General features: G+C 54.2%; 1 protein-coding gene across 5 annotated transcripts in view; it reads left to right on the top strand.

The window, feature by feature from the left end:
- Positions 1-2,188: 2,188 nt before the first annotated feature.
- The window catches only part of SGSM3 (small G protein signaling modulator 3), a 56,270-nt gene continuing 50,746 nt past the window's right edge, over positions 2,189-7,712 (top strand). For 2 of the 5 annotated variants that reach the window (XM_075573724.1, XM_075573728.1), the window contains exon 1: positions 2,199-2,333. The gene's annotated coding sequence lies outside the window, so the exon portion shown is untranslated. Of the gene's footprint in view, positions 2,334-5,131; positions 5,780-7,712 lie in introns of those variants that run through there. The other 3 variants (XM_075573725.1, XM_075573726.1, XM_075573727.1) reach the window with 3 other exon arrangements.

The following is a 7,712-nucleotide window of genomic DNA, read 5'->3' as shown; positions in this document are numbered from 1 at the left end:
AATGCAAAAGAAGACCACAATATATCAATAAAGGTTATATACCTACTAAAGTACTTATAATAAAGTACTTGCACTTACAAATTAGATATGGCCTGTACTGATGATTTTCCTCCCGGCTGGAGTAGCAGGGGTTAATCAGGAAAGACTGTCTCCAGTGTATTCAGAGTCACAATAAATGTATTAACGAGAGATTGGTTAGAACAATATTGCATTTACAGCCAATATGTATTAAACCAGTGTTTTGGATGGCTTTCCAGCGTGTGCTAGTTGGCTTTCCAGCGTGTGCTAGTTGGCTTTCCAGCGTGTGCTAGTTGGCTTTCCAGCGTGTGCTAGTTGGCTTTCCAGCGTGTGCTAGTTGGCTTTCCAGCGTGTGCTAGTTGGCTTTCCAGCGTGTGCTAGTTGGCTTTCCAGCGTGTGCTAGTTGGCTTCCCAGCGTGTGCTAGTTGGCTTCCCAGCGTGTGCTAGTTGGCTTCCCAGCGTGTGCTAGTTGGCTTCCCAGCGTGTGCTAGTTGGTTGCCCAGCGTGTGCTAGTTGGCTTCCCAGCGTGTGCTAGTTGGCTTCCCAGCGTGTGCTAGTTGGCTTCCCAGCGTGTGCTAGTTGGCTTTCCAGCGTGTGCTAGTTGGCTTTCCAGCGTGTGCTAGTTGGCTTCCCAGCGTGTGCTAGTTGGCTTCCCAGCGTGTGCTAGTTAGCTTCCCAGCGTGTGCTAGTTGGCTTCCCAGCGTGTGCTAGTTGGCTTTCCAGCGTGTGCTAGTTGGCTTTCCAGCGTGTGCTAGTTGGCTTTCCAGCGTGTGCTAGTTGGCTTCCCAGCGTGTGCTAGTTGGCTTCCCAGCGTGTGCTAGTTGGCTTCCCAGCGTGTGCTAGTTGGCTGGCGCCTCCGCTGTGATGGTAGTCCTGCTCACACCAGATCTTACGGAGTCCACAAGCCCCTTCAATGATGTCGGCTGTGTCCGTCACCTCAGTTTTTAATGAGGGAAGATACTGCACCTCTCTTGCTCCCCTGTGCTTTGTGTGCGCTCAGGAGTGCCTGGAGGAGATGTTACAGCAGTGTCTCGGCAGCATCCGCACACGGATATCCCCGGATCAAACAGCCGGCAGCTTCAGCAAAGGGGAATCCACACGCAGCTACGGTGACTTGCAAGTCCAAATCTAACCAGTTTCGCTGCTGCTTTATCAGACGCGGGGATAGTATCAGGTGTTAAGTATTGTATGTATGGTGCGTGTGCACGCGAGAATCACGTGAAAACTCCTGTCCCTCTGCGCGCACACAGCATCCTACAACAATTATTTATCATGCACAGCGTCCGTTACGCGGCGCGTCCAGTGGCAAGTCCTCTCCCTCTGCGCACGGGGGGCGTCCAGTGGCAAGTCCTCTCCCTCTGCGCACGGGGGGCGTCCAGTGACAAGTCCTCTCCCTCTGCGCACGGGGGGCGTCCAGTGGCAAGTCCTCTCCCTCTGCGCACGCGGGGCGTCCCGTGGCAAGTCCTCTCCCTCACACATGGCAGCCTCAGACAATCCGTGGCAGTCACTGCTCGGCCATGCCTCCTCCCCCTGCTCGCGCTTACCGAAAAAGTTGCAGGACAGCCGAACGCTCATGCTTGGAGATTTAGTGACGTCACCACTCAAGCATGAGCGCGGTCAGCGGCATGGGGGACACAGCTGGGGCCATGGTGCCTTCGCCATGTGGAGGCGTGCGCCGTGATGTCACCCGTGGGGAAGCCTGTGGAGACGTACCACGCCGTGGGAGGCGTGCCCAGGGGCGTGACGGAGCTGGTTCGCCCTCATTGAGCGAACCGCTCACGTGACTGGCCTGTCCCGCCAAGAAATCAATTTCAGCTGATTTTCTGGCGCGACGCGCGTCCCCTTCCGCACGCACCCGGAATTTAGGAATTTAAGTTGAATGTGATTTATAAACAGACAAGGGGCAGACAGATTATGTGCGCCTTTTCTGATATCAATCTGCATCATTTCAACTTTATAATTTGATATCTTGGCTTTAACCTTCGGATGGTGATGTGTGGAAACCTCTTAGACATCAGGCCAGGGGGAAATTCAAGTTTGATGTAGGTATCCAAGGTAATAAAAGTTGTATATAAACTACATTTCCCATGATGCTTTGTGCCGCGCATGCGCAGTGTGAGCAGAAAGTATTGCCAGAATTGGTGCATGCGCAGTGCGTGTTACTCTGTGGTACAAAGCTGTCTCGCGCATGCGCAGTGATGACGCACTGGACGGTGACTGGGAGAGTGAGGAGGTTGCAGCGCTCGGAGAGAGACATCCAGGGGGTGAGACTGCCCGGATAGGTACTGAGAGAGGGAGAGACTGCACGGATACAGGTACTGAGAGAGGGAGAGACTGCATGGACAGGCACAGAGAGGGAGAGACTGCACGAACAGGCACTGAGAGGGGGAGAGACTGCACGGACAGGCACTGAGAGGGGGAGAGACTGCACGAACAGGCACTGAGGGGGAGAGACTGCACGGACAGGCACTGAGAGGGAGAGACTGCACGGACAGGCACAGAGAGAGGGAGAGACTGCACGGACAGGCACTGAGAGGGAGAGACTGCACGGACAGGTACTGAGAGAGGGAGAGACTGCACGGACAGGCACTGAGAGAGGGAGAGACTGCACGGACAGGCACTGAGAGGGGGAGAGACTGCACGAACAGGCACTGAGGGGGAGAGACTGCACGGACAGGCACTGAGAGGGAGAGACTGCACGGACAGGCACTGAGAGAGGGAGAGACTGCACGGACAGGCACTGAGAGGGAGAGACTGCACGGACAGGTACTGAGAGAGGGAGAGACTGCACGGACAGGCACTGAGAGAGGGAGAGACTGCACGGACAGGCACTGAGAGGGAGAGACTGCACGGACAGGCACTGAGAGGGGGAGAGACTGCACGGACAGGCACTGAGAGGGGGAGAGACTGCACGGACAGGCACTGAGAGGGAGAGACTGCACGGATGCAGGTGACAGCAAGAGACATGCAATAGTGGGGTTATCTTTTATGAGAGACATGAAGGGGGGACACAGACTGGTGACTGCCCCACAGACAGGGGGTGGGGGGACAGTGCCCCACAGACAGGGGGTGGGGGGACAGTGCCCCACAGACAGGGGGTGGGGGGACAGTGCCCCACAGACAGGGGGTGGGGGGACAGTGCCCCACAGACAGGGGGTGGGGGGACAGTGCCCCACAGACAGGGGGTGGGGGGACAGTGCCCCACAGACAGGGGGTGGGGGGACAGTGCCCCACAGACAGGGGGGGGGGGGCAGTGGCCCACAGACAGAGGGGGGGGGACGGGACAGTGGCCCACAGACAGAGGGGGGGGGGGGGACAGTGGCCCACAGACAGGGGGTGGGGGGACAGTGCCCCACAGACGGGGGGGGGGACAGTGCCCCACAGACAGGGGGTGGGGGGACAGTGCCCCACAGACAGGGGGTGGGGGGACAGTGCCCCACAGACAGGGGGTGGGGGGACAGTGCCCCACAGACAGGGGGTGGGGGGACAGTGCCCCACAGACAGGGGGTGGGGGGACAGTGCCCCACAGACAGGGGGTGGGGGGACAGTGCCCCACAGACAGGGGGTGGGGGGACAGTGCCCCACAGACAGGGGGTGGGGGGACAGTGCCCCACAGACAGGGGGTGGGGGGACAGTGCCCCACAGACAGGGGGTGGGGGGACAGTGCCCCACAGACAGGGGGTGGAGGGACAGTGCCCCACAGACGGGGGGGGGGGTGGACAGAGGAATCTCTTTTTTCTTTTTTCTTTTTTGGTAAACATTTTATCTTTGTGCAGTAAATACAAATCCCCCGTGTGAGCACATTAACTTCTCAGAGAGGTCTGCAACCTGCCTTTCCCCATTATCTTTTAGCATACACTACTTCCACTGCAGCCAGGAATTCTGGGTAATGACATGCAAATGAGCATGCAGTGTCTCCAATCTTTGTAAAATAAGTCACCATTTAGGTTTTAAGAACAGTCTGTGCCCCCCTTAGTGGCTTTGCACTTTAACCGCCGTCCAGAAGACAAAGTGTGTGCATTTATGGGACAAGTGTTCCAAAGAGCTTACAATCTAAATAGGGCAGTAGGTGGCTTGATGTGTGTGACTTATTCTATGTATGTCAGAGAGATTTAATTAGCCGTGACATTGCTTAGAGCAACAGATGGCACTTATCAGTGGAACATGGCTGTGTATAAAGGTAGCAGCTGTCTTCCAGTTCATTGTCTTGCGATGCCTTTCAGGCCCCTTTGCAATCAAGGTGTTTAAAGTGACTGTCTGACGTGCATTGTGCGTGCAGGAGCAGGCGGTGACTCACTTCGTACACTCCCTGAGAGATGCATAGGGAAAGGGACAGAGAGGGGACAGGCAATTCTGGGGATTGACAGAGATAACAGAATGTGACAGACGGAGGGGTGCCAGAGAGATGGCAGTGTGTGACAGACGGAGGGGTGCCAGAGAGATGGCAGTGTGTGACAGACAGAGGGGTGACAGAGAGATGGCAGTGTGTGACAGACGGAGAGGTGCCAGAGAGATGGCAGTGTGTGACAGACGGAGGGGTGACAGAGAGATGGCAGTGTGTGACAGACGGAGAGGTGCCAGAGAGATGGCAGTGTGACACTGACGGAGGGGTGACAGAGAGATGGCAGTGTGTGACAGACTGAGGGGTGGGAGAGTGTAACTGACGGAGGGATGGCAGTGTGTGACAGACGGAGGGGTGACAGAGAGATGGCAGTGTGTGACAGACAGAGGGGTGACAGAGAGATGGCAGTGTGTGACAGACGGAGAGGTGCCAGAGAGATGGCAGTGTGTGACAGACTGAGGGGTGACAGAGAGATGGCAGTGTGTGACAGACTGAAGGGTGGGAGAGTGTAACTGACGGAGGGGTGACAGAGAGATGGCAGTGTGTGACAGACAGAGGGGTGACAGAGAGATGACAGTGTGTGACAGACGGAGGGGTGACAGAGAGATGGCAGTGTGTGACAGACAGAGGGGTGACAGAGAGATGGCAGTGTGTGACAGACGGAGGGGTGACAGAGAGATGGCAGTGTGTGACAGACGGAGGGGTGACAGAGAGATGGCAGTGTGTGACAGACAGAGAGATGGCAGTGTGTGACAGACTGAGGGGTGGCAGAGAGATGGCAGTGTGTGACAGACAGAGAGGTGCCAGAGAGATGGCAGTGTGTGACAGACGGAGGGGTGACAGAGAGATGGCAGTGTGTGACAGACGGAGGGGTGACAGAGAGATGGCAGTGTGTGACAGACAGAGGGGTGACAGAGAGATGGCAGTGTGTGACAGACGGAGAGGTGGCAGAGAGATGGCAGTGTGTGACAGACTGAGGGGTGGCAGAGAGATGGCAGTGTGTGACAGACGGAGGGGTGACAGAGAGATGGCAGTGTGTGACAGACAGAGGGGTGACAGAGAGATGGCAGTGTGTGACAGACTGAGGGGTGGGAGAGTGTAACTGACGGAGGGATGGCAGAGGGTGACAGACGGAGGGGTGACAAAGATGGCAATGTGACTGATGGAGGGGTGACAGAGAGATGGCAGAGGGTGACAGACAGAAGGGCAACAGAGAGATGGCAGTGTGTGACAGACGGAAGGGTGGGAGAGTAACTGACGGAGGGACAGCAGAGGGGTGACAGAAAGATGGCAGTGTAACTGACTGGGTGACAGAGATAACAGAGGGGTGACGGATGGAAGAGGGTGACAGGCGGAGGGGTGACGGAGATGGCAGAGTGTGACAGACGGAAGGGCGAACGAAAGATGGCAATGTGGAAGGTGAGTCCGCGTGACGTGCATTGTGCTTGCAGAAGCAGCCTGGTCCTGACGTTACGCTGTGACTCATCCTTCCCACGCGCTGCTCTCTTTAACACCTACAACACATTGCAGAGCAATATTATAACCTACAGGCCCCTCTGGCAGGGATGGGGTTAACCGCTATGACATGCGCTTTACAAATAACTGATGATAATAGTAATAATGATATGTTTGTGCGGGGTGCGATCTCTCCCCCTACTCTAATTGAAACCTAATTATACCTAAACGACATTATTCTGTGTTGGTCAGTTCCCTGCTAGCACTGTTTCAGAAGGTAAATAGAGCTCTTACAAACAGACAAGTGAAAGTCTTTTTTAAATGTTTTTTTTTTTTTTATAAACGATTCTATGGTAAACAAAAGCATTTGGGGGGGGGGGGGGTTACAATCTTAATATAATGTCTTTTGTTGAGGAAACTTTGTTAGTCCTTCAAACTAGAGCTGAAGTGGTGTCTGTTTTGTCCATTGATTGATTGACTAATGATGGCTTCATAATTAATATACAATCGGATAAATATTAGCGGCTGATCGGCTTGAATTCTCCGTACAAAAAAACCTGCCTCCGCGTATTTTTACCCAATCTGTTCGATTGGTGCCGGATAATTGTTACTTGTGGCTGTAATTATATCGCACGACCTTTCTACATATTGTATGTAACACTTAAGACGAGGTGGCAACTCCAGTCCTCAAGGACCGCCAACAGGTCAGGTTCTTAGGATATCCCTGCTTCAGCACAGGTGGTACAGTCTTTGACTGAGCCACTGATTGAGCCACCTGTGCTGAAACAGGGATATCCTGAAAAGCTGACCTGTTGCGGGGTCTTGAGGACTAGAGTTGCCCACCCCTGACTTAAATGAACAGTTTCCCCAACACGATTTCCTCCCTCTCCACGGGAAGCAGGGCCTCTCCAGAGCTGGGTACCCCTGGTTCACGAGTTGGCACCGGTACCCTCCCCTCCAGGGGAAACAACATGGCTGTTTAAATCTACCGCGACGCATGGAATTGAAATACACTGACGTAGGGCGCTGCGTTTCCCAGTAAGTGGGGAACAAGGGGGTCCCCCGGACCTCGTGCTCCTCGTTAGAAAATGGGGATTGGCTGCTTGAATATGAAGTCCACGTTTCACAGATTTTTCACATAGCATTCGTTGGTTATCCTTACGTAGTATGTTACAAACCAGAAGTCCGGGCGTAAGGTTTAAGACTTTATTCCTGGGTTCTCTGACTGTATTTGCCACCACCACCTCTGCTGGGATGCTGCCCATGCATCTACTACAATTATTATTCGTGTATATTTGTAAAGCGCCAACATTTTCCGCGGTGCAATGGGGGTTCAGAGAGATTTGATCATTACATAAACAGAGTTACATACAAATATGGACAAACAGATAAAAAGAGGTAATGAGGCCCTGCTCCAGAGAGCTTACACTCTAGTAATGAGGCCGCTGCTTCGGAGAGCTTACTCTCTAGTAATGAGGCCGCTGCTCCGGAGAGCTTACACTCTAGTAATGAGGCCCCTGCTCCGGAGAGCTTACACTCTAGTAATGAGGCCGCTGCTCCGGAGAGCTTACACTCTAGTAATGAGGCCCTGCTCCGGGGAGCTTACACTCTAGTAATGAGGTCGCTGCTTCGGAGAGCTTACACTCTAGTAATGAGGCCGCTGCTCCGGAGAGCTTATACTCTAGTAATGAGGCTGCTGCTCCGGAGAGATTACACTCTAGTAATGAGGCAGCTGTTCCGGAGAGCTTACACTCTAGTAATGAGGCAGCTGCTCCGGAGAGCTTACACTCTAGTAATGAGGTCCCTGCCCCAGGGAGCTTACACTCTAGTAATGAGGCCCTGCTCCGGAGAGCTTACACTCTAGTAATGAGGTCCCTGCCCCGGGGAGCTTACACTC

This window comes from Ascaphus truei, chromosome 17 (genome assembly GCF_040206685.1).
Source record: "Ascaphus truei isolate aAscTru1 chromosome 17, aAscTru1.hap1, whole genome shotgun sequence".
Classification (NCBI taxonomy): Eukaryota; Metazoa; Chordata; class Amphibia; order Anura; family Ascaphidae; genus Ascaphus; species Ascaphus truei.
This window is presented reverse-complemented; position numbering and strand designations above follow the sequence as displayed.